Raw genomic sequence first — 26,666 nt, 5'->3', positions numbered from 1 at the left:
GCTCTACTTCCAGTATGATTACCGCAATCTCCTTCGTGAAAGTCTTTGAGCACCTCTTGAATTTCAGGATCTTCGATACATCTCAAGTATGGACCTGCAAGAGATTTCCTATGCAGAATATTGTTTAATAAAATGTATTGTGATACCTTAAGTTTGATGGACTTAGGTTTCTCTGTGGCTGGAATCTCTCCATTTTGAATGAACTTCTTGATCGGGAGGATCCAAGATCCTTGATTATTTGAGGATAATGGATCCCAAGGCACAATCTCTTTTTCAGTTGTTATCTCCCCAACATCTTGTTCTCCTATTGCTGGTGAGAGTATATGGATGATTGAGATCTTCGTATCTTCTGGAATCTTCAATGATGAAGCTAAATTTGCTAAAGCATCTGCCCCAGCATTCCCTTCTCTTGGTACCTGTATAATACTAAAAGAATCGAAGAACTTTGATAGTTCCTTCACAACATCTAGATATTTGATTAGTTTTTTTACCTTTAACAGCATATGAGCCATTAAAGTGGTTAGTCATCAATAACGAATCTACATATACTTGAAGATACCTGATCCTCATGTGTTTAGCTAATTGCAAACCTGCGATCAGATCTTCGTATTCCGCTTCATTATTGGTGGCTGGGAATGCACACGCAATGGACTGGGGTATTATGTCCCCATGTGGCGATTTCAGTAGGATACCCAATCTTGTTCCTCTTACGTTGGATGCTCCATCAGTAAAGAGGATCCAAGGATCCTTGGCTTCTTCCAGTTGTTGAACCTCCAAATCAGCTTCCTCTTGTATGTCACTACTGAAATTAGCCACAAAGTCTGCAAGTGCTTGTGACTTAATGGCTGTTCTGGGCTCATACTGAATATCATATGCACTCAATTTCACAACCCATTTAGCCATCCTTCCTGACAATTCTGGTTTTCTAAGCACATTCTTAACAAGATAATTAGTTCTTAAAATAATAGTATGTGTTTCAAAATAGTGGCTCAACTTGGTTGAGGCCATAATCAAAGCAAGAATTAATTTTTCAAGGTGAGAATACCAGACCTTCGCATCTAACAAGCTTTTACTTACATAATATACTGGGTGCTGTTGTCCTTCATGATCCTTGGCCAGAACAGCACTGATTGCATTACCTGACACAGCTAAGTACAGGGTCAGCGGCTCACCATCTATTGGCTTCATCAAAGCAGGTGCTGAGGATAGATAATCCTTAAGATCCTTTAGTGCATCTTCATGCCTTTGAGTCCATTCAAACTTTTTATTTTTCCTCAAGATATCATAGAAGTCTTTGCACTTCTCTAAGGATCTTGAAATGAATCTGTTGAGAGCAGCTATTCTTCCCGTCAGTCTTTGGACATCTTTAGCATTCACAGGAGACTTTAAATTTATGATGGCTTTTATCTGCTCGGGGCTCGCTTCTATTCCCCTTTTGGTTGCCATGTATCCTAGAAACTTTCCAGCCTTAACACCAAAATGGCATTTTGATGGGTTCAGTTTCATGTTATATTGGTCAAGGATATTGAATGCTTCTTCAAGATCTCTAAGGTGATACTCAGCCCTCTTCGACTTCACTACCATGTCATCTATGTAGACTTCCATGGTTTTGCCTAACTGATCCTTGAACATCATATTGACCAATCTTTGATATGTTGCCCCTGCATTTCTTAGTCCGAACGACATAGCAGTATAACAATATATGCCGGTAGGAGTCATGAATGCTGTATCCTCTTGATCAGATGGTTCCATCTGAATTTGTTGAAATCCAGAGGAAGCATCCATAAAGGTAAGCATCTCATTCCCTGCCGTTGCATCCACCATGGAGTTTATATGTGGTAACGGGAAAGGATCCCTGGGGCATGCCTTGTTTAAATCGGTGAAATCGACACACACCCTCCACTTTCCATTATTTTTAGAAATAACAACCACATTAGCCAACCATCGAGGATACTTAACCTCTCTGATCATACCGGCCTTAAGAAGTTTTTCAACTTCTTCTTGTATGATCGCGTTCCTCTCAGGAGCGAATTTCCTTCGCTCCTGATGGACGGGTTTAATAGAATAATCAAGGCCCAACTTATGAATAATTACCTCCTTAGAAATACCTGTCATGTCTGAATGTCTGAAGGCAAATGTGAATTTTTGTCGCTTTAGGAAGGATATCATATCCTCCTCGATCTCGTCAGGGATACAGGATCCTAGGAACACCTTCGCGTCTGGATCTTTAGGATCTAAAGATACTTCTTTTACGTCTTGCTCCCGAGCTTCCAGCACGTCCCTAGGATGTTGCTATAATTGCTATGCTATCGTTTGTTTAGCCGTCGGCTTCATTGATGAAGAATAATAATTCTTGGCTTCCACTTGGTCACCATCTATCCTTACTACTCCCCAAGGAGTTGGTAGTTTGATGCACTGATGGTAAGTAGAGGCTACAACCTTCATTCCATGTATCCAAGGCCTGCCAAGAATAACGCTGCAACAAGAAAAATTGTCAATAACACAAAACTTTTGGTAAGAGTTTAACCCTTCGATGTATATCGGGAGTTTGATGTCCCCCAATGTTTTCTTGGTTTCACCACTGAAACCCACTAGAACCGACGTTCTTGGGATGATTTCTGAGTCCGGGATGTTCATTTTCTGTAGTACGTCATGTTGGATGATGTTGACCGAGCTTCCACCATCGACTAAGATCCTGCGTACATAATGGTTAGCAATAAATAAAGTTATAATCAAACCATCGTGGTGAGGATCCTGGATGCTTGTCTTATTTTCTTCATCAAAGAAGATTCTTTTGTCAGTCGTCAAAGTAGTGGATATGACTGGTCGTTCTCCATTCTCCAACTTTGTTTCTTTGGCGTGTATTTTTGCCGAGGAGAAAGAAGTACCGCATATATCTGAGCCACCGGAGATGAAGTTGATTACTTGTGCGTCTGGTGGGGGTGGAGTTGCTTTCTGTGGTACGTCTTCAGGATCCTGGATCCTAGGCTTTTTTCTTCCCAGGAGCTCTTTGAAATGACCCTTGCTCAGGAGGTATCCGATTTCCCTCCTTAAACCAATACAAACTTCTGTCTGATGGCCAAAGTCTTCATGGAATGCACACCACTTGGACTTGTCTTTGAAGGATGTTGTTTTCTCATTTTTTCGAGGCCACCTTGCTTTTTCTCCAAGATCCTTCATGGCGCAAATCAAATCATGGGTATCAACAGAGAAGCAATACTCGGAAATACTTGGGTAGTCCTCCTCATCTTCTCCTTCTTGAACTGCCCGGACATTTTGATTGTTGAATTTTGTGTACGGCTTTGAGTCGTTGTTCCTGTATGAGGAATCTTGTTTCTGGTTAGATGACTCTTGTTTTGTTGGAGCTCCTGATCGTTCTTGGATCTTCTTGTCATCCTCTAGCCTTATAAATCTGAGTGCCCTGTTTCTGACTTCATCTAAAGTCCTGCATGGGATCATCACAAGATCGTCATAAAATGTGGAGCCCCTTTTAAGTCCCATCTTGAACGCTTCAATCGCCGTAGCCATGTCAAGATTCGGGATTTCTAAGGCTTCCCTTCCAAACTTTGTAACAAAATCCCTTAAGGATTTATCACGAAGTTGTATAACTCTATATAAATCACTAGTTAATTTCTCGAATTTTCTACTACAAGAAAATTGGCTATTGAACAAATTAACTAAGTGAGAAAAAGAAGTAACGGAAAAGGGAGGAAGACTTAGCAGCCATTTTAATGCGGATCCTGTTAGTGTGGATCCGAAACCCTTGCATAGACAAGCCTCCTTGAGTTTTTCGGGAATTGGATTGATTTCCACTCTCCCTGTATTGAGCCACATGCTCTTCGGGATCAGTTGTTCCATCATACACCTTCATATTGGGGGTCTGAAATCGTTTTGGGACTTCAGCATCACAAATAGGTGGAGCAAATCTGGACAACTTGTGGCTTCCTTCTGGTATTTCAGGAATCGGACGGACCACTCCTGGCACGCTGGATATCATATCCTTAAGCTTCTGAAGTTCCTTAGCCATGGCCTGGTTGATACCTGTATCCTGCATAGAGCCAAGGTTAGTGTCTAAGGACATATGATTATACATGTTACCTCTCGGTTGATTGAACGTTGTCATCCCAGAAGTGTAGCCAAGGTAAGAAGCATCTGCCATGGTAGCTGGTCCACCAGAGGCAATGGTTTGCATTGGGATGATGTCTCCTTCATGGACCTCTAAAGACCTCTGATGTTGAAGTCCTGAGGATCCTTGATTCTGGAAGAAGGATCCTTGAAGTTGGGAGTTGAAGGATCCTTGGTGATAAATCTTAGAGGATCCTGGCTGAAGGAACGAGGATCCTTGAGTTTGCTGACCCATGGATCCTTGTTGAAGTGTAGATGATCCTTGTTGGAAAATCGAGGATCCCTGAGCGTGCTGACCCATAAATCCTGGTTGAAGGATAGATGATCCTTGCTGGAAGATGGAGGATCCTTGAGTTTGTTGAGCCACAGACCCTGGAGTAGTGAAATCCAGAATCCTTGGCATTAAAGGAGTCTGATCCTCCAGTGGCCTCTTATTCTTCTTGAGATCTTCAATTTCACGTAGGATCTTCTGGTTGGTTTTGTTCTGCTGCTCCATGTATGCCTTAACCTGTGAAAACATAGCAGAAACATCATTGTTAGAGTTAACCATCGAAGTGGCAGTAGTGTTCTTTTAGCTATGGAAGACTGGAATTTGTGTCTTATTTCCAGCAGTAGTAGCCCTCGGTGCTCCAGTGATTGGAGGAGGCATCGGCGGTAAAGTCCTTGATGAGAGAGGAACTGAAGATGGCATGGTTGATGAAACAGAGGTTGATTGAGAGGCCATTGATGGTGATATTGGTATGAAAGGTTGAATATTGATAAGGTATTTTCTGGATTATAGCACCAATTGCCCCACGGTGGGCGCCAAATTGTTTTGGATAAAAATCAGCTAAGGATCAAGTATCCAAATCTGTAAAGTGAGGTATAGTGCTATGTTGATAATAACGAATATGTAATCGAAATCTTGATGTACACAATGATTTGATCACGAGGGAAAAAGCCCTTGAATACGATAATATTACTTCGGTCAAAACTTAACAAGGTAATATTTGGTCGAATCACTTCGGTCAAGGATTAACGAGGTAACCTTTGGTCGGATAGTACGTGATTATAGTAATCTCCGGCACAAAAAACCCCGGACGGTGTAAACTATCACCGTCAAGTTTATTAATCGAATAAAGGGTGTTACAATTGGTGGAGATTATGATCAGTGATACAATATTATCTAAGTGTGTGTGTATTTCTAGCCTTGCTTGTCCTTGGATGATTATGAACGTGTACTATATATAGGTAGTGTGCCCTAACTGATCATAACTCAATTTAAATAGGAAAAGAATAACAAATATCCTAATTTTAGCCTAGAATCAAGTCTTTCCATAATTATAGCTCTTTCCTTCATTATCCACGCGGTATGTTAATTTGATTGCGAGATTATAGCTTTGACTTGGTCATTAGCCGTTATACCTGCCATAAATATCAAGATAACAAAGGAAAATCGTTAATAAATAATAAGTACTGAGGATCATTGATCCTGACAGGATCTGCAACATATTCTAAGGATAATTGATCCATATTATATACCAGGATAACATATCCACAGTGTCAAATTTCCGTGCACTAACAACGGCCATATTATTAAAAGCTTGTGGTAAGAATGGGTTTCGTTCGAGCGCTCAAAAATAATATTCGAAAGCTTTTGTGTGTTCTCCGTTACTTGTGTCGATAAGTCCTATGTTATAGAGTATATAACTTCGGTCATAGGGATCAATTTCTAGTCGCATAGCTTCATAATAATTCTGTAAAGCTTCTGTATAATTTCCTTCGGATTGGGCTGACATCCGTTACGGTCGTCATTCAATTCAAAGAATCTCCGTTACAGAACCGTACATGAGATTTTCATCTCATACGGCTCCTCCCTTATGTGCATAATGATGAAATAACGAAGATGAAAAACTTCTCATTATGAACAGAGTAGGGCTAGTGTTTTTACAAGAAATATCTAGCCAACCTTCCTGCAAGAGATCTTTTCTTAACATCAAACGTATTGGTACTAGAGAGAAATGATAATTCCAACAATTTCTTTGTTCTCAACGCTTCCCAATTTCCAAAAATAAGTCACTTCAACAGCCTTCGATGGTTATACGGGTATCCAAAATACAAACGAGATGGATGTTTGTTGTCCCAACCATTCTTTTAGTCCCAAGCCTGCTAAAGAAAGGGATATTTTATAAAAAAGTTCTAGTGTTGTTGATTCCTAGGTGTAGTGCTACTTCCCCTCTGCTGCCTATTGGTATTAGTGGACTAGGATTGACCTGTAATACCGAACCATAGGTATAACCTTTCACTCAATACGAGAAACGATAATTCAAACATAGAATCTGAGGTGCATTAATCGAGGATACACGACAGAAGGAATTGTTCTATTTCCAAACTTTACCTTCAACAAGCGTAGATTTTTTTATTTTCTTTTTTTACCGATCACGAATCGTGTGTGTTTCTCATAAGACTGATAGTAATAAAAAAAATCAAATCGCACCATCTCTATAATAGGTAGATGCCTCTTTTTCTCATGAAGTTGTCGGAATTATTCGTAATAAGATATTGGCTACAATTGAAAAGGTTTTATCAATAAAATTTCCGTTTATCCGCGATCTAGACATATGTAGCAATCCATTCTATCATTGTTCTCATTACTTCTTGTGGTAAAAGGATCCCCCAAGGAAAAGAATTCTACAGTACGAAATAACATTAAAACATATTCATTCTCATGAAAAAAAGAAAAAAAATGGTCCGTCTATTCGATTTTAGATTTTTCTATATTCAAAAAAAGAATTGATAAGAACTAAGAAATCAATATGGGACCTGGATTCGATTCCACCTTACTTTATTGGAATAGTCTACCAATGAAAGAAACTATTCTTATTTGATTGAAGTTACAACTTAGAATAACCTCAGTTGATTGAATTATGATACAAAGAAGAAAAAGAATCATTGTATGATGAAAATAGAGTAGCCGCCCATTTTTTGTGTTATATATTTACGTGTATACACTATACAATCAACTATAAAAAACAATCAACCATTAAAAATGTCTTTATCTATTTGTATTTTTAATAGAATAGATAGATAGGATAATTTTATAACTCTAAAACTGGCCTATAAGGCAATTTGAGAATTCTTCTGATATGGAATCATAGTCTAAATAGATAGAATCATGAATATATAGAATCATGATCTAAAGATATCCATTAACCATAAAATATAGACCCCTCGCTCAGTCAATTCATTCTAATTTCTAATTTATTGGTTTAATCCGGTCAGTATAGTATAAATAGATAATCAAAAAAAGAAGAAAACATTGTTTTTGCAAACATGAATAGAAATAGAATTTTTTATTAGTTTTTGTAATAAAACAATTTTATCTTTATCCCCCAGACTAGAAGGAAAGATCCTGCTTTTATTATGATGAAAAATTTTCTATTTTTATCGCTTTCTAGTTAGATTCTAGTTAGAATTGATTGGTTGTACCTACCCAATAATCTAATATGAATTATTCATTATTCATTCTATTTTCGGTTTTGGGGTCATAATCACTATGTAGGAGAGATGGCTGAATGGTTGAAAGTGTAGCATTGGAACTGCTATGTAGGCTTTTGCTTACCAAGGATTCGAATCCCTCTCTTTCCTTACCTTCACCTAATTTACCGATCTTACAAACCACAATAGATCAAATATCAATGGATACAACTATTCCAACAGTTAGACCTTTCTTTAATATGGATTCTCTCATAGATTCTCTATTCCTAATGGTTGTGGTATGGAAAATACTGTTAAAGAAAATAGTAGACAAGGAATGAAAATATCCCTCTCGGTCTATGACACCTAAATGGAAGAAAAATCCGTATCAAACCCTTATTTATCTTAACCTTAGGTTAACTTACTTCGCCGAAAGGGAGCAAAATGGGCCGAACCCTTATTCTTATTCATTTTTATTTTCTTTTTTTTTAGGTTTAAGTCTGACGAGAATAATATTCTACAACTAGCAATTCATTTATTTTCAAGCCGACCCATTTATTATCTTTTATTTGATTGACTAATCCTTTATAATGGAATGGTTGAAGAGTCAAATGGTTTGGCAATTCCTGAGGAGGGGATGAGTCGGGAGAATTTTGAATTAGAACTCTAGATTTTTGTTCATCCCTCGCCGCAATAGTATCTCGGGGTTTGCAGCGTTAACTTGGTATATGTAAGGCCCCGTTACCGGAGCCCTACATTTCATGTCGGATTTACTCATAAACACAGTTCTAAAAATTAGAGTTAATTAAAACTTTTTACGGAAATGTTAACTTCAATCAGTCGCTACAAAACATACAAACTTGTCCTTAAAACGTATCATAATACATCACATTTAAAACATCGTTTCTTCCATCTTCAGATGCCAGTCGTTCAATCCTTACCATGTGTAATCCCCATGCTAGCTCCTTATAAATATTTACCGGCGTGCATACTAAAAGTCAACTACGATGAGTGAGTTCTAGTTAATCAGGCAACTTAACATACAACCATTTCATGCATTTATATATACATATGTGTCCGGAGACACATAGTCGTTCATCTATCCTGCTCACCTCACCGCTAACCTCTATACTGCCCCTACATCTTAGCCACTTAATTACGGAAGCACATTGAGGATTGCCCTCCCACATACTATCGTATTGCCACTTATTTAACGAAGGCACGAAGAGGCTTTCCCTCCCACGTACTATCATTGTGCCACTTAATAACGAAGACACGTATAGGCTTACCCTACCACGTACTATCGTCATGCCACTTACACCCTTACCAACTTTTTACCACTTCTACCACACTCTAACTCAACGTGCCTACAACACACTTCTTATTATAAACAAGTCACAACATAACATTCATACACACTGCTTATTACCTGGAAATCATTCTCTTTGGAGATACGTGCAATATCCGAAGATCGTTTACGCACCGACAAACATTACTTTCCCTGTCTACACGTGCAATATCTAAAGTTCGTTCACGCATCGACAGACATCCATTCATAACATCTATATATATATATATCATATCAAACATTATAGCATACACTTACCACTAAGGTAAGTGTATTCACACTTCACATCGAGTATGCACACAGCCTCGAAAACATAACAAGGAAGTGGAGCTAGAAATTCACCTGAATGCGGTTACGTTTACCGTTAATGGTTATCCCTTTCTTTAGCTATGCGCGACTAACTGTATAACAATTACACGTATCAATTAACTATCACTATCCATATAGTATTTCTAGTTTATTTATAACCCTCAACGAATGGGGTCCGGGGGCAGTGCCCCTGGCAGTGGGGTTCTTGGGGCGGCAGCCCCTAGCAGGGTCCAAGGGGCAGTGCCCCTGGCTGGGGCCGAGCTGTCTTAACACATTTTTCATTAGAATTTGTAGGCTCCCTGGACGGATCACACGAGATATCGCGTTCTACTCAGGTGCGGAATCCCTGCGTAGATCGTTACGAGTGTAGAAAGCAAATCAAACAAACACGATACGATAAACGAACACGTTATATTGATAACCGAACACGTGATACGATATCACTATTACAGACTCGTTAACCAAAACTGCTAACAACTATCACACGATTCACTGAACAACTCGTTACTAAACAATCCGTAACCTATATATAAATACACGACAACTTCGCCTGATATGTTCAGGCGAAGTTGTCCATAACTTCGCTTGTTCAACAAGTTCGCCTAGGCAAACTTGTTAACAACTTCGCTTTAAACAAAAACATAAATAACAATACAGACTCAATTACAGACACTAGACTATGAACTACTGACATTCATGCACCAACAGACTCCCCCTTGGCAGTAGCTTCATATCTTGATCTTTAAGCTCTTGTCTTGTAATCCTGTATCTTCACGCATGCACTCCTTCTCTAACACATACCGTGACTACTCGCTGATATTTCCTTGCTTCGTCCTTCCAAGCAGGAATATAGAATATCTTCTTTTCATTCAACACTTGCAGATCAGCTTTCGATAAGTTAACAAGATGCATCGGATCATACACCCTCAGCACTTCTTGTTCGTCTTCGTCTTCCATCACGGCTTCAGCAGTCTGGCAATCAACATACCACCATTTAAGATTCTTCAACACATCTTGAGGCATAGTCTTCATTGGAACCTCCTTAATGCATCGAATCGGTTTGTACTTCATCACCATCCATGGCTTGCCATCTGCTCTCATTCCCCTTTATGTATCTTCCACGAGCTTTCCCTTCTGTGGCTTTAATAAATCAAACTTCTTCTCTTTTATGCTTTCTTTCCACACGATCTTCCCAATAACTCTTGCCATGTTGTCGTCACTTCTATTAATCAGGCCCAACCTAGCCAAATCCTTCACCTCACATTCCGGCAATGTATTGAGAGATCTCAAGGTTCTCTTGAAGTACTGAATACCATCAAAACGCTTCACCACAAACAACTTTATCCGTTCATCATATATCCAACAGATAATTCCCTTCTTCGACTCAGCATAGCCTTTGATGTTATAACTCTTCTTGAACATGGTTGGAACAGCAGGCTTCTTGGTCTTAATAAACCAATGAGCACAGCCTTCCTTCCACCTAGGCTGCTCCTCCCACTCAGTCTCATCGTTTTCCATCTCAGTACCCATATTGGCTTTCTCCACATCTGGGATCTCGTGTTCAACATTTTCTTCTACTATCTCACCCTCTTCAATCTCATCTTCAATCACAATTTGTGCGCCAATCTTCTCAATCTCCTCAAACGGCAGCACATCATCATCAAACATATCATCATCTTCTAGCATATCATCATTCAATTCCTTCAACGCATCTATCACATCATCATCATCATCAACCATCACCACCTCATCACCACCAACTGCACCCGCAGACTCCCCCTGAGCTGTGGAAGTCCCAAGAGCTTGAGTAGTTCTTGGCAACTCACCACCTGCACCTTTCGGTGCATTGGGATCATCGTCTCTGTCGTTTCTCTTCTTCGTCCTTAACTCGTCGCCTCTACAGCCTGTCTCCCCCTGAGATGCCAAGAACTCCTTCATAGCATCTATAATACGCCCATGTTCAACTAGGAGGGACGACTGTAGTTGATTCTCTGCTACAAGGCGTTGAATAGCCTGGGTCTGGATAAAGTTTATCCTCGATTGCTCTGCCACGACCCGCTCAAGTGCAGCTATTCTCTCCGAGTCTGAGAGGGTTGCATCGAAATCAAACCTCATGTTAGATGTGTGTTGAGTATACTGAGGAGGGATCTCGAATGTAACCGGGACTTCAGAAGCAGTTGTGGACGTAACCGCAGGTGGTATCGTGACCGACAACCCTGCAGTTGCGACGACCGTCGACTCTACAAACCGTGCCACCACCTCTGAAGGAGTAAGCGTTGGAGGTGGTAACGACACAATCTCCGGAGTCGTTGTCTGTAGTGTGATGGATGGGATGCCAACAGCTGATGTAGCCACCACAGGAACATCTGCAGCGCTTGTAACCTGTACAGAAGTAGGAACAATTGACATACCTGACAGTGCGGATGGAGCAAAACGTATAACACGTGAAGTCTCTCCAGCTCCCATACCAGCACCTGTCCTTTCACGTCTCGAACGTCTGATCAACTTGTGTATGTCCTCCTCTTCTTCCTCTGACTCACTATCATCCACCGTCCTCTTTCTCTTCCCTAACGTTCTCCCTCGTCTCACCATCATCCTTCTCGCCTCATCCATAACCTCGTCAAGATCTGAGTCAGCCACCGTCGTAGCTGCTCTAGTAACAATCACTTCCCGAACCTGTGTAGCAGAGACCTGCACTTCTTCATGTGGATCAAAACGATCCATGTCAAAGAAACCTTGGCCGCCAAATGCAGCATCAAGGTCAACATCCTCCTCAGCCGATACAACAGGCACAGTAGGTACATCACGAGTTGCTCCTGCCTGTTGTGGTTGAGGGTCTCTGAACTCGTCCCCCCGAGCTGGCACATACCCCGGGTTTATCAAGTACCCGAAGAGTGGAGTATGCCTTGGACGCAGTTCAGGCTTGCTCCTCGCACTGGATGTGCGACATTGAGCAAAGATACGTTTGCTCACACTCTCCACGTATCTTATCGGGCGTCGTTGAGGCAAATTCGGAGCCACATGGTTCAAGATCATCTGGATGAATCTTGGATACATTATGAACCGCTCCTGAGCTATCGCCCTCCTCTGTCTGTCGATCTCGTAAAAGACCATCTGACTAAAGCTATAACGTTTGTTATAAGTCAGAGCAGTCATTGCTGACTGCATGGTCGCACCCATACCGTCAGTGCCCGCCTTCCTCCCAGACATGCATACTATCATAACGTGCATGAGGAAGCGCCACTGATCGAGCAGGAACCCCTTCCGTCTCTGGGTATCGCCCAATGGACCAGAATAGCCCATTCGCAGAAACGCTCCATCACGAAACGGAGCCACAAAGTCAGTCGGGTCGTCCCGAGTCTCCTCTCCAAAGCGTAACGCCACCCGAATTTGTTCAGATGAGAACTGAACTTCTTGATTATTTACTATTGCTCTCATAACCGGGGGCTCAACACGACAATCATACTCCACCGTCTGCCAGAAATCCTCGATATTGGGTAAGGATATTGGCAGAGTCGTCGTGATTGCGTGAAATATCCTCGAGCGAATGAGGAAAGAAATGATCTCACGGTAGTCTTCTACTCCGCTCGCTTCCGGGTCTAAGGTAATGTACATATTTCGACCCGGGAAGAATTGCCTCTGATTGTCTCCTCCGTCATCGCCTCCAGCACCTCCAGCACCGGCAACAGCAGCCATATCTGCAACAAACGAACCAAGTTAGATAAACATTAAGACATAACACAAGTTTGCTTGTTACCATGAGCGAAGTTGTGATAAAAACTGTATAGGCGAAGTTAAAGTTGAGGCGAAGTTGGGAACAACTTCGCTTCATCTTTAAGTTCGTCTAATAATTGTTAAGTTAAAAGGATCCATGCGAAGTTAAAGTTGGGGCGAAGTTGGGAACAACTTCGCTTCATCTTTAAGTTCGCCTCACCACAACATCGCCTCAGGAGAATTTAAGCTTCAGGCGAAGTTGAGCATCAGGCGAAGTTACGGATAACTTCGCCTAAACCTTAAGTTCGCCTGAATATGAATCGGCGACAGTGAGTTTGATTCAAACTCGAAAATCCGATGTTTAGATTAATTTTGACGATTGAGGAGGCTAAAACACATGATATTAAGGATAACTAAATGACCAGGTTGTACATGACCACGTGAAAACAAGTTTTGAAATCGGGTTTAAGGATCGGTCGTCCGAGGTTATTACCCAGTTGTCGAAACAACCTTAGATTAACATCAATGAACGGATAATACGATGTAATAACCCAACCAACCTTTAAATCGGTTTGAGAACGAAGAAAGAAAACAAGTATGGATCTGTATATAAGTTCGCTGTGAAAAACGGAGGATATAAGTTCGCTGAGTTGAGAATAATGAACTGTTTGACTCTTGAAAATCCTTATATAGGGGCGAAGTTATACAGGCGAAGTTACGGATAACTTCGCCTAGGCGAAGTTATCCACAACTTCGCCTGTTCAACAACATCGCCTATATTTACAAAATTTAACCTTATAATTTTAACATTTTTTCAATCAAGTTATAAAACTTTCCTTTAAGACCTAAATGACACGATCAAGTCCAAGTAACCTGTTATAAAATAAAAATAAAAAAAATACAACTACATAAAAAGAAAACTTTAAACAATTTAAGTATAAGGGATCAAATTTCAGTCTCGATAGGGGACTGCTACGTTTTAGAAAAGATCCGAACAGGAATCATACTAAGTATGTGACTGTCACATAGATCCGTGTTTAGCTGTATTATGACATAAGGAAACAGGTTGTAAGCAGGTAAATAACTTAAGATGGTTTTCATCGTTTCTGTGATACGAGTTAGGTTCAATTATGCCTCAAAATTTAAGTGGGCAACAACTCAGAAATATTGATGCCTCCTATCTATCCTCAAAGCGTATTTGGCTTTCCCCAAGTCACCCCGAATAGACCTCGACCCATAGTGTCTGATTAAGTTTGTAATTACTCTTCATCTGCTTCCCGTTCTCCTTCTTACTCTATGATTGAGAAGTCTTGACATTTTCAGTTATAGAATGTTTCAATAACTCAAAAATATTTTTTTTTTTTTTTTTACGATAAACATTTACATAGACTTCAGAGTAGTAACCAACTGCAAGTCCCGAATCTGGAGCACTGCAGTTTCTTGAAACGCTATCTTCACGGGAATCAGAACACTTACCGGGCTCGTGTATGACTGGGTAATCGCTTTTCTGCCTATCATTCGGAAAGATATATATGAAGACATGCAAAACTCGTAAGGAGTTTCCACGTAAAATCAAGTAGTTTTAGTTTGTATCACCTCTACTTTTACGCACCATAAAAAGTTACCATGACATACAATGACTGTCCTAAAGCCTTTTAAGCCTAATAACTTCACTAGTTAAGCACACAAAGTTAGTATATCTATCATTTTCCAAGGTTGGATCAATTTTCTGTTTAACATAGCAAACGTACTTCTTACGAAGTAGCAGACTTGAAAAATAATTTCATTTCCCAAAAAAATTTTGACTTCAATCGCCCCGATCAAATCAAGTCTTCAGGTGAACGGCTATCCCGAAGATCCAATGGATCAGCTGGACCGACCACATACAAGTATGTGTCATTCTAACTAAGTATGATCGACTAATTTTCAGCGAAAGAAAGAAAACTCATCATAAACCGCCCCGGTCACTTTCAGTCATCTGGTTAATGGCTATCCTCATATTCTACAAGTAGAAATGAGGACCAAAACATATCCTAAGACATGTCCTTCAAACTGTGGGAACCGACATAATTTTAAGCGATAGTGACCCTTTTTTTATTTATTTATTTATTTATTTTTTTTTAATATAACATGAAAAGCATGGCTACTCGGGATTGATCATCCCATTAAACTCGATAAGGTTTTGAAATCTTGATTTGTCAAACGCTTTAGTATAAAGATCAGCGAAATTATCAAGCGTATCCACCTTTTCAAGCACAATCAGTTTCTTCTCAGCACAATCCCGTATAAAATGATGACGTATGTCAATATGTTTAGTTTTACTATGTTTCACGGGAATGTTAGTTACTGAGATAGCAGCTGTGTTATCAATGCAAATAGGTGTAAGTAAGAAATTCAGACCATAGTCGCGCAATTGTTGTTGAATCCAAAGAACCTGGGAGCAGCAGTTGGATGCTGCCATGTATTCTGCCTCACAGGTTGAAATTGCGACCGAAGTCTGTTTCTTGCATTGCCACGACACCAATCTGCCACCAAGAAACTGACATCCTCCAGTTGTTGACTTCCGACTCTGATTGCACCCTCCATAATCAGAATCTGTGTAAGCGACTAGCTCCAAGTCTCCTCCTCTCGGGTACCACAACCCCAGCTTCGGTTTGCCCTTGAGATACCGCAAGATCCTCTTCACACCCTTCATGTGAGATTCCTTTGGGTTTGCCTATAATAGCCCGATATTGAGTTGGGTCCACATCTGCATCACCGTCTGACTCAGCACCCAATTTGTGATTGACGCAGATTGGAGTGTCGAATGGAGAGCTGTCCTCCATCTTGAATCGTTTGAGCACATCATGGACATACTTGGTCTGATGAATGAACATCCCATCATTCTTATGATCAACCTGCAATCCTAAAAAGAAAGTTAGTTCACCCATAGCACTCATTTCAAACATTTTCTTCATGACGGCCTCAAACTCCTGACACATGGAGACTTTTGATGCAGCAAAGATAATGTCATCCACGTAGACTTGCACCAGCAGGAAGTCGCTTCCTTCTCTCTTAACGAACAACGTGCTATCAATTTTCCCTCTTTCAAACCCATTTTCAAGCAAGTAATCTGATAAAGTTGAGTACCAGGCACGAGGTGCCTGATGTAGTCCATACAATGCCTTGCTTAACTTGTACACGTGATCAGGAAAGTCTGGGTCAGGAAAACCCGGAGGTTGCTCAACATACACTACCTCATCAACTTTCCCATTCAGAAACGCACTCTTCACATCCAACTGAAATACCTTCATCTTTTTATATGCAGCAAACGCCAAAAACAATCTAATGGCTTCCAACCTTGCCACAGGAGCGAACACTTCATTATAATCAATACCCTCTTGTTGATTAAATCCTTTCACAACTAGCCTCACCTTGTTTCTTATGATAATCCCTTTCTCATCTCTCTTGCACTTAAACACCCATTTTGTGCCTATCGCATGCATATTTTTCGGTTTTTCAACCAAATCCCATACTTCCATTTTCTTGATCTGAGCCAACTCTTCTTGCATAGCTTCGACCCACAAGCTGTCCTTTAAAGCCATTTGATAATTCTTCGGCTCAATCTGGCTGATAAAGCAGGTGTACAAGCATTCGTTGATTATCCCTGTCTCCTTGATGCTTGTGTAAACACAGGTGTGTTCATTCAAGCTACGTCTTGTTTGTACACCGGAGGACACATCACCAATCACATTCTCCAAAGGGTGATCTTTATGAATTCTCGTGGTCGGAACAGAACCGACATGCAAATTGTCTTCCAAGTTAGAAGAGAGCTTGTCTATGGTTGTTTCATGCTGAGAGTGAAATGGATTGAAAAATTCTTCTTCAGTCGAGGTAGCAGGGGTATCGACAGCATTTGATGAGGAAGGTTGACATTTATCGATCAGCTGTCTTTGCAATAGGTCTTCTTCCTCATCAAGGATCATCTTCGTAGCAACTCTCTCTTCTTCTTCAGCAATATCCAAATACGGTATGTTAAAAGATTTAAAAAGTTTAACATAGTCAAAAAACTCAGCAGGTCCGTTGCTTGGTTTTGGCGGTTGGTAACTTGTGATATCGGTGTTACACACCACCTCAAACTTCCTGGTCGATGTATTGAAGACACGTCTGTTGGGAGTCCCAACAACATAACCGACTAAGATTCCTTCATCGGCTACTTCACCAAATTTAGAATTTGTCTTCAAAATCGAACAAGGGGACCCGAATGGTTCAAGACCACTCAAGTTGGGCTTTCTCCCATGCATAAGCTCATAACACGTTTTACCAAGTCTTTTAACAGTTAAGACCCTATTCAGAACATAACAAGCTGTAGCAACAGCTTCAGCCCAAAACACCACAGGAAGCTTCGAATCAGCCAGCATAGTTCTGGCTCCTTCAATTAACGTTCTGTTCTTCCTTTCAGCCACTCCATTCTGTTGCGGTGTATACGGAGCGCTGTATTGGTGTTCAATCCCTCTCTGAAGGCAGAAGATCTCCATCTCAAAATTCTTGAACTCCGTTCCATTGTCACTCCTGATGAACTTAACCCTTTTATCCATTACGTTCTCAACTTTGGTAATCAAATTCTTCACCATCTGAGCCGTTTCGTCTTTTGATTTCGGGAAATACACCCACGAATATCGTGAGTAGTCATCAGTGATCACCAAGCAATAAGAAGTTCCTCCAAGACTTTTTGCATTCACGGGACCGAAGAGATCCATGTGAAGCAACTCCAGAGTACTGGCAATTGAATTGACTTTCTTGATGAGATGGGATTTCTTATGCTGCTCTCCCTTCTTGCACGCTATACATTTATCTTCAAAATTGAAATTTTTCAAGGGAACGCCCAGCACAAGCCCATTCCTGACAATGTGGTTCATCTTCCGAAGATGAATGTGCCCCATTCTCCTATGCCATAATTCGGACTCTGTTTCACTCGCTTTTGTCATAAGGCATGATTCTGCCGTGGCCATTTCAGTTGATCTCATATCCATAGTGTACGTATTTCTTTCACGTGGAGCCTTCATCAAAATCCACTCCTCAGGTATCTGAAAACCTGGTTTCAACACAATCGCCTCGTTCTTTGTAAAATGAACGGTGTACTCCTTATCACAAATCTGCGACACACTTAGCAGATTGTATTTCAATTCTTCTACAAAGTTAACATTCTCCAATGTCATCTTTCCGTTCGACACCGTTCCCTTTCCAGTAATATTGCCTCCACTTTCTCCGGCAAAGCTTACTCTCCCTCCTTGAACAGGTTTCAAATCGTGTAACAAGTATTTGTTACCCATCATGTGCCGGGAACAGCCTACCCAAAGATTGTTGGCAGCCCTGTTCAACTATTCTTGCACAATAAAGTAAAAGATTAGAATTTAGGGACCCAAGACCAATTGGTCTTGGATCTATACATCCCAAACTTTGGCTTTCCAAAGTTAGTATCTCGATAACTCCTGTAAGTCCCATTAGGATATCTTATTGAAGATTGATTGTAAGGCCTTCCAAACCTTTGAGAATTGAAAGTATTATAGCTTGTGGTTTGGTTATTAGAAGTGTAAAACTGAGATTTGTTTCTATGAAAACCTGAATTATTCACATTTTTGAATTTTAAGTGGTTTTCATTTTTAGGAGCATAATAATTACTATTAGGTCTATTCTCAGCTTTAGTAGGCCTTACACCTCTGAATCGCTGCTTCAGAGGGCAATTTGCAACAAGATGTCCTAATTGATTACATCTAAAACAACACCTATGTTCAACCTTTTTATGAACAGGTGTTTTAGATGTCGAGGCTATATTACTGCCCGTTCGTCTCACATAAGGTGGGACGTACGGGTTTAGTGGAGTACTCTTTTTATTCGTTTTATCTTTTTCTCCACTCTTGGGTAACACAACCTCCTCTTTTGCCTTACCAGACTCGGATGACTTATCCGAATCTGATGAGACTGGACTTTGATCAGAAATTTCAACACTTGAAACAGGCGAACTTGTTTCGCCTCTACTAACATTTGGTTCTTTAACCGTTACTTTAATTGGCACTGTTTGAGCAACCACAAAGTCAACAGATTTCTGAACACTAGGGTTAAAAGTGTAATTGTGATTGTATGGTGGTGGAACCTTATGATAACCGATTCCTCCTCTCTTAGAAGAGGAACCTTGATCACTAACAAGGTGATCAAGAATAGCAGAAGAATTTCTGAACTGCTCCAGTTTTCGATTCAGTTCCACCACTTTCACCTGGTGGTCAGCTATCTGTTTTTCTCTCTCAGCAATTAGTTTGGTCTTTTCTTCCAAAACCTCATAACTTAAATCAATCACTTCAATTTTTTCAGCAAGTTTAGTTTTTAAACTTTTAACATATTTTTCACAAGCTTTTATTTTAATCTTATAATTATTTTCTCTTGATTTAATAAAGTGATGATCTTCTTTTAAGGTTTTAAATTCAGCATCCAACCTAACATACTGATCAGTTATGGTTGCTAGTTGCTCAGACAAGTTCTCACATTTTGAACATATAGGTTTAGAACATACCTCGGAGAGCTGGTCATTGTCATCTGCCATAAGAGCTTTTTCTTCTTTGGTAGCCCTCTCACTTTCTTCAGTTTCAACCTTTGCCAAATTTGCCTGCTCAAAAGTTTCTTTAGAAAGCAGGTTCCAGTTGTATTCACCATCTCCTCTGGAAATCATGGCACTATAATCTTTTCTTCCCTCATTATGCTGTGTAGACTTTCCTTGACCACGTTCTACACGCTCATTCCTACACTCCTTTGCAAAGTGACCGTTTTGTTGACAATTGTAGCATCTCACCTTTGACTTGTCGAACCCTGGTCTTCCTCCGACAAACTTTCTGCCGGTCTTATTCATAAACCTTTTCACCCTCCTCACAATCATGGCCATCTGCCATTGTAGATCCATTTCTTCCATATCGTCAGCATCAATCTGATCGTAATCTTCATCCAACATAGCTGGATCAACAATCTTCCCTTGAATATAGTTCTCATAGGAAGCGATAAAAGAAGCATAGAGACCAAACTGCTCTTCAGCAGACTTGACACTCATAGGCATCTTGGAGTAGTTGTTGCTGGGAACACTTGAAGAGCAACTACTCTTGCTTACCTGGGGTTGAGAACCACTCGATCCAGCTGCTACATAGCAAACATCCCCATTTGTGTTAACTGACACATGCCCCTCATGAGATGAGTTGGGGCCCGACTCTCCCTTTGTGTAGTAGGCAGCCGATTCAGTCTTCGATCCTGAGCTAGTGTTGACTTTAGCTCCATACATACCTGGATCTTGAACCTGATCCATAGAGGTCTCTTTTCTGGCCATGTTAAGCTCAAAGGTTCTGAGCTTGTTGACTGCCGTTTCTAGATCGTATGTGGGAAAGTCTTTGTCTTCCCTCATCAGCACAGTGTACATCTCCCATTTTGGTGGGAGAGCATCTAGAAGCTTCTCAACTATTTCTTCTTCTCGGTAGGAAATGGAATAGTTGCTCAATTCAGTCATCAGATGGTAGTATCGAGTGATAATATCATCTAAAGATTCATTCTTCAAATACTTGAAGACTGAAAACTGGGTTTTGAGCAATTTTATTTTTGAAGCCCGGATTCCTACATTCCCTTCAAATCTGCTCTCAAGAGCTTCCCAAAGCTCTCTTGCTGATGTGTACTTTCTAAACGTATGAAGGATCTCTTGTGGAAGAGCCATAGTAATAGCAGCATGAGCCTTGCTCTCGGCCTCATACATCTTTTTCTCTTCTTCTTCCATTTTACTATACTTCTTGATTTGGTCACGACCTTCATACTCCATAATTGGTGGAATATAACCATCCTGGATGCATACCCACATCTTCGCATCCTGGTATTTGACGTACTGTATGAACCGATCCTTCCATGCAACGAAATCGGTTTCCTTCAGCAATCTTGGGGCCTTGGTAGCCGACCCTGCTTCAACTTCCATCTTCACTAACTCAGAGATGTTGATCGACGACATCTTTCCCGAAAAGTAAGAAACCTGAAAAGTTAAAAGTTTTTTTTTTTTTTTATTTTTTATTATTATTATTATTTTTTTTAAAGTACTGTAGGCGAAGTTACGGATAACTTCGCTTGAAGTAGGCGAAGTTGTAGAGAACTTCGCTGAAGAACTTCGCTGATCACACTGCTGATTAACTTCGCTGATTCTTAACTTCGCTTGAGGTAAGCGAACTTAAGAGGTAGGCGAAGTTGTAGAGAACTTCGCTTGAGTTAAGCGAACTTGAGAAGGTAGGCGAAGTTGTGGATAACTTCGCTTAACCTTATATCTTCGCCGAAACCCTACGCACAGTGACGGCAACTTCGCCTGATGATCACGAAGTTTCTGCAGATCTGTAAATCGGATTTTAACGAGGTTTTTGACGGTGTAAAGGCTTGAACACGATGGTAGGAGGTAAGAATGATCAAAAACACCAAAAACACGTCCCGCGAATAGTCGAAACGGGACGATTTCTACACCCGCGTGAATATCCCGAACCACACAATCGAGCAAATGCTCTGATACCAATTGTAGGCTCCCTGGACGGATCACACGAGATATCGCGTTCTACTCAGGTGCGGAATCCCTGCGTAGATCGTTACGAGTGTAGAAAGCAAATCAAACAAACACGATACGATAAACGAACACGTTATATTGATAACCGAACACGTGATACGATATCACTATTACAGACTCGTTAACCAAAACTGCTAACAACTATCACACGATTCACTGAACAACTCGTTACTAAACAATCCGTAACCTATATATAAATACACGACAACTTCGCCTGATATGTTCAGGCGAAGTTGTCCATAACTTCGCTTGTTCAACAAGTTCGCCTAGGCGAACTTGTTAACAACTTCGCTTTAAACAAAAACATAAATAACAATACAGACTCAATTACAGACACTAGACTATGAACTACTGACATTCATGCACCAACAGAATTCTAATTTATTATTTTATTTGCTAACTCATAAAGTTTGAGGGCTTCTTTGTATTTAAACTATTTTATCTTAAGTCCAGGGACCTTTCTTTCATTCTTTCAGTGTCTACTTCGTTATCCTGTTCGTTAATGAAGGAGTCTCCTTCGTTATTTCTTACGAATTAGCCTTCATAACGAATTGATCTCTATAACGAACTGGCCTTCATAACGAACTGGTCTTTATAACAAACCGGCCTTAACGAATGATCATAACGAATTACTGCTAGTTCGTTATTCCCCCCATAAAAAATTACTGCTAGTTCGTCATTTCCCACCTTAACGAATTACAGCTAGTTCGTCACTTCCCCCTTAACGGACTACTGCTAGTTCGTTATTTCCCCACTAACGAATTAGGGTTAGGTTAGAGAATGTCAGAAACATTCTCTGACACCCTTAACCTCGTACCTGTATTTTCCGGCGCTGTCATCGCCGGAAAACCGGGATCTCGCCGGAAAAGCGAGATCTCAGCCGTTTTCACCGTTTTTCGTCCCGTTCGATCCAGATCTGAGCTAGGGTGGCCCATAAGCTAATCTTTTGGATCGATTTACACCCGATTCCATCCGGATCTCGTGACTTTAACGGTTTAGGGTGTCGGCTCTTCTTCTTGGTTTCGACTAGAGAAAGAGAGAAATATGAGAGAGAGCTTAAGTGTGTGTTTTGGATGATGTATGGAATGGGTGGAATGAATGGATTAGGGAGTAATTTTGGTTTATATATTATGGGTCATGGGCTTAAGCCCATGGTCTTTTCTTCCTTCCTTTTTAATCCAAGTCCATAACCCATATCTACTTAACCCAACACAAGCCCAATTCAAAATAATTTATTTTATTAGCCGATACTGGAAACGAGAATTATATTACTATCCATCAACTATATCAATTTATTCTTTCGAAGTAAAATATATCAAATATTATTTATATAAATTTCGGGATGTTACAGTATATCTACTATACGACCATTGACTAAATATGTCTATGGTTAATTAATTGGCGAGCTTCCGGAATAGTCGGATACATATCCAACCGAAAAAGGATGTTATCCAGGAGCATTTCAAGTAATTGTAGTAAAACCTGACATGTTGACCCATTTTCCTTTCCGGCGATACAAAAGTATTTAAGTAATTGTCTTTCTGTAAGACCATAATGAAAACACAATTTTTGTTTTTCTTCTAGGCGAATACGATATTGAGATTTTTTCCCGGAACGCGATTGGTTTCTAAGATCACTTCCAGCTCTGGGCCTTTTATTAGTTAGCCCTGGTAAAGCCCCCAGGCAACGTATTATTTTTAAACGAGGACCTCGGTAACGCGACATAAAGACTCTTTCTTCTTATTTCTATTTAATTATTCATTCTTATTGATGAGATTTTATTTTACAGAATAAACCTAAACTAAAAATGAACTAAATTCTAAATAAAGATAAAGCCAAATTGACTGAAGTATTAAAAATAATGAGATGAGTTAGATAAATATAAAGATCTTTCTATTCTATATATAGCAAAAGAAAAGGACTCTTTTCGTGAGATAGTTGGATATTCGTATAACATAATAACATAATAAATCAACAGCTTTTGCGAAAAGAGGAAGACACTTTATTTTATTTATTTTTTCAATATTCTTTGATTGCAAAGATGCATTATCAATCATGTATCATGTAAAAACATTGAATAAAACAAATAGAGATAAACCAACTATCGGAATCGAACAGATAACCATCGCATTATAAATGCGATGCTCTAACCTCTGAGCTAAGCTGGCTCACATAACATAAATTCAACATGCATAGGATTTCAACAAACTCTTAGTATTAACTAGTTGAAATCTTGGCTCTTCCATCCATATACTTAGAATATATTAAAGAATATAATATAGAATAACAAATAACTATTAAATATTATATTTTAGTAAATATTATAGAACATAATGATTAATTTAGCTATATAGAATTTTTTTTATCAATATTAAAGATTCTAAAAAAAAGAATCGATCGTTCAAGTATTCGAAATTTTAGGGTAAAATCAGTGGAAGAGAGACAGATATATAGGGTATGTATCCACATATATTGAATTGCGGATACAAAAATGATAAAATCGTTTTTGATTGCCTCGAATATGAGCCTCCTATAGAAGATGAAAGAAGATAGACAAGAAATCAAAGACAAAGCTTTTTCGACACAGGAATCAGCATCTATCTAATGAATTAAACGGTTCCGAGAAAGAAAAACGGGAACGGGACCGCAATGAGATTTTCATATCAAAAAGGGGGATATGGCGAAATTGGTAGACGCTACGGACTTAATTCGATTGAGCCTTGGTATGGAAACTTACTAAGTGATAACTTTCAAATTCAGAGAAACCCTGGAATTAAAAAAAATGGGCAATCCTGAGCCAATCACGTTTTCCAAAAACAAACAAAGGTTTAGAAAGCGAAAATAAAAAAAGGATAGGTGCAGAGACTCGATGGAAGCTGTTCTAACGAATGGAGTTGATTTCTTACATTGGTAGAGAAATCATTCTATCGAAACTTCAGAAAAGATGAAGGATAAACCTGTATACATAGAAGAATTGATGTGAATCGATTCCATATTGAAGAAAGAATCAAATATTCATTGATCAAAGCATTCATGCATAATCTGATAGATCTTTTGAAGAACTGATTAATCGAACGAGAATAAAGATAGAGTCCTGTTCTACATGTCAATACCGACAACAATGAAATTTATAGTTTGAAGAAAATCTGTCGATTGAAAAAATCATGAGGGTTCAATTCCCTCTATCCCCAATTTGACTCCCTAATTCTTTATTGTATCCTTTTCCTACTTTTTGCGTTAGAGGTTCAAAAGTACTTATCTTTCTCATTCACGACTCTTTATACAAATGGATCCGAGCGGAAATGTATCACATGTCACATGTGGCATATATGATACATGTACAAATAAACATCTTTGATCAAGGAATCCCCATTTGAATGATTCACGATCGATCTTTTTATTCATATTGAAACCTACAAAGTTGTTCTTTTGACAAATTATAGGACCTAGACGAGGCTTTGTAATACCCGTTCAATTGACATAGACCCACGTTCTCTAGTAAAATGAAAATGAGGATGTGACATCAGGAATAGTCGGGATAGCTCAGTTGGTAGAGCAGAGGACTGAAAATCCTCGTGTCACCAGTTCAAATCTGGTTCCTGACACATGATTAATTTGTATGAGTCTCTACTCTACCAATTCGTTAACATGAATACATATTCATTAAGTATTTTCCAAATTTGAGAATCCCAATGAATCCCTAATTTTATTTTTTATTGTATTTTTTTTTATTTTATACATAATAAAAATACAAACCATAAAATAAATGAGACTTCAATTACTCTGTTTAATCTATAATAGAACCTTGAATCTATAGAATTGTAAGAATTGTAGAAGTGAAGATTTTTTTTATCATTTAATGAGCATCTTGTATTTCATAAAAATTGGGAGCAATATAATTCTTATGTAAAGGCCATCCTATCCAACTTTCAGACATTAAGATACGTTTCAAACGTGGATGCTTATCATAAGAGATTCTCAACATATCATAAGATTCCCGTTCTTGAAAATCCACACTTTTCCAAACCCAGAAAACAGACGGAATTCTAGGATACCTCCTCGGGGCAAATACTTTTATGCATACCTCTTCTGGTTGATCCACGCCATACTCTATTCTAGTAAGATGATACACACTAGCTGATAGTCCGCCCGGTGCTACATCATAGGCGTATTGGGAGCGGAGATAATTGTAACCATATACATATAAAATGACAGCAATGGAATGCCAATCCCCGGGTTTTATTTTTAAAGTCTCTATTCCTTGGTAATCAAAGCCCAAAGATCTATAAATTAGCGTATGCTTAACTAGCCAAGTAGACAAATTATCCTGCATCTTTTTTATTTCTCCTGCATTTTTTTGTATGTACAAGTATTTCAGATTTCCAATAAAATTTCTGAAGATTGAGCCACAACTTTTTATTCTGTGCAAATGAATCCTGTCTAATTTACTAATTCGTGGGAAGATACTGAACTTTTGTATTTAAAAAAAGTTTCAGGAGGAATCTCTGAGGTAGATGGCGGTTGATAAAGAAATCCTTTATCATAATTTCCAGTATGAATACTATGCCCAACCTGAAACTTGTGATTGGTAGTAAAACACCAATTCTCGCACTGAGACATAATTCTATCTGGATAGATTTCTCGAGATATTTTCTTACGAAGTTTTGTTATAGCATCTATAATTGCTTCTGGTTTAGGTGGACAGCCCGACAAATAGACATCTACAGGAATTAGCTTATCGACTCCACGAACTGTACTATAAGAATTAGTACTGAACATCCCCCCCTAGTAATTGTACATTCTCCTATAGCAATAACATATCTTGGTTCAGGCATTTGCTCGTATAATCTCACTAAGGAATGGGCCATTTCATTGTTACTGTTCTGGCTATTAAAATAAGGTCTGCTTGTCTAGGGCTAGATCTTGGGACTAGTCCATAACGATCAAAATCGAACCGTGAGCCTATTAGTGAAGCAAATTCAATGAAGCAACAATTGGTAGCATAGAGAAGCGGCCATAATTAGAGAGTCTTGACCAATTTGAAAGATCATTTAATGTAGTTGAAATAACTGAATTTTGGGTTGTTCGATGAAATAAGGGAAACTCGATGGA

General features: G+C 39.4%; 2 non-coding genes across 2 annotated transcripts; one reads left to right on the top strand and one right to left on the bottom strand.

Moving 5' to 3' along the window:
• Positions 1-23,649: 23,649 nt before the first annotated feature.
• On the bottom strand, positions 23,650-23,722 carry TRNAI-UAU (transfer RNA isoleucine (anticodon UAU)). Its single transcript has one exon. It is a non-coding gene; the product is annotated as a tRNA-Ile (tRNA).
• A 1,364-nt stretch (positions 23,723-25,086) lies between these two features.
• TRNAF-GAA (transfer RNA phenylalanine (anticodon GAA)) lies at positions 25,087-25,159 on the top strand. Its single transcript has one exon. It is a non-coding gene; the product is annotated as a tRNA-Phe (tRNA).
• The last annotated feature ends 1,507 nt before the right edge of the window (positions 25,160-26,666 follow it).

This window comes from Bidens hawaiensis, unplaced genomic scaffold (genome assembly GCF_021521415.1).
Source record: "Bidens hawaiensis isolate Kalapana, Puna unplaced genomic scaffold, B.hawaiensis_p1.1 tig00045997_1, whole genome shotgun sequence".
NCBI classification, from domain to species: Eukaryota; Viridiplantae; Streptophyta; class Magnoliopsida; order Asterales; family Asteraceae; genus Bidens; species Bidens hawaiensis.
The sequence above is the reverse complement of the archived record's forward strand: the minus strand, read 5'-3'. Positions and strand labels throughout refer to the sequence as shown.